We start from the raw sequence: 1531 nt of genomic DNA on the forward strand, positions 1-1531 counted from the left end.
AATATTGAACAATGTAGGAAGTATCAAAAGAAGATGGAAAAGTTCAGCATTTGTGCCAGCGGCTGCCCAAATCTCATTCCGCTCCCCTCCCCCTTTCCCTGATCCCTGCCCAGGGGCGCCAGCCCCCCTCCACCACTACTCCGCCTCTTCCCTCCTTCCATCCCTTTGTCTTCTTCCCTCTTCCTTCCCTTGCTCCTTATCGCCGCCCAGTACCACCGGCCGGGGGACACATCCAGGGCAACAGCCAAGAAAGCATAACTCCTACTGTAGAACTAACTGTACTGTGCATGAAATTTCTGGAAAAAAAAAACAAAAACACACACACACACAAAACAGTGAACAAGCCTGATGACCCTTCCTCTCAGATACAGTCCACCTACAACTAGAATATTAGAGGACGTGCCTATCCACAAGGTACATTTACCCATTTTCAGTTCCACCTTTACTGTATCAAGCTGAACTTTCTGTGCGAGGACAGCAGTTTAATGGAAAAGGAAGGATGAGACAGGCTGTGAAACTTGGGGAAAATAAACCCCTCAAAAAAACAGTGAGGATCCTGCAGAAGGAGCCCCTTCCAGAGAGGCTGGAGGTGAATGGACGAGAATCAGAAGAAGACAATCTCAATATATCTAATAAATCTGAAATAAGTATAGGATTTGAGATTGCACTTAAACAGAACTTGCCTGCGAATTTTCAGGTTGCCCGGGAGAGTGGGTCACCCTCCATGAAGAGTTTTGTGACCAAGATTTCAGTCTGAGAGTTCACAGGGCAAGGGGAAGGCAAGAACAAGATGATTTCAAAGAAAAATGCTGCCATAGCTGTTCTAGAGGAGTTGAAGAAGTTAACTCCCTTCCCTACAGTTTAGCGAGTGCAACCCAGAATCAAAAAGAAAACAAAATTCATAGTCAGACTACACGCAGGCCTGGAATATGAGCAAAGGATGAATTCCATTAGCAGAGTGATCCAGATCCAGCAAGCGAAGAAGGAGACAGAGCTGGAGTACTTGCTCCTGACCGAGCAAGCCCTGCCACCCCGAAAAAAATTTGTGATGCCGTTGAAGGCCAGAAACCACACAGCCAAAGGAGCAGGCACCAACAAGAAGGTGGCCAAATGCAATGCAGCCTAGAACTAATGCTGGAGATCCTTGGTTTCAAAGTTCTGCAGGCTCAGTCCGCCAAGCCAGCTCTCAAGTAAGAGGAGAAGACTCCAATAAAAATTCTCTGGGAAAATTATTGAATGATGCAGAAGGCATCAAGAGAAGATGGAAAGAATACACCGAGTCACTGTACCAAAAGGAAATAGCTGATGTTCAACCGTTTCAAGAGGTACCATATGATCAAGAGCCAATGATACTCAGGGAGGAAATCCAAGGTGCTTTGAAGGAATTGGCAAAGAACAAGGCACCAGGAATTGATGGAATAAAAATTGAAATCTTTCAAGGAAGTGAGGGGGCACAAGAGGCACTCACTCATCTCTGCCAAGAGACTTGGAAGACAACTATCTGGCCGACTGATTGGAAGAGATCCATATT

The 1531-nt window shown here is 45.9% G+C and overlaps 1 pseudogene; it reads left to right on the forward strand.

The window, feature by feature from the left end:
• The first annotated feature begins 287 nt into the window (after window positions 1-287).
• LOC102835239 overlaps window positions 288-1531 on the forward strand; it is a 2635-nt pseudogene continuing 1391 nt past the window's right edge.

The sequence above is a fragment of the Chrysochloris asiatica genome, unplaced genomic scaffold (assembly GCF_000296735.1).
Source record: "Chrysochloris asiatica unplaced genomic scaffold, ChrAsi1.0 scaffold00004, whole genome shotgun sequence".
Classification (NCBI taxonomy): Eukaryota; Metazoa; Chordata; class Mammalia; order Afrosoricida; family Chrysochloridae; genus Chrysochloris; species Chrysochloris asiatica.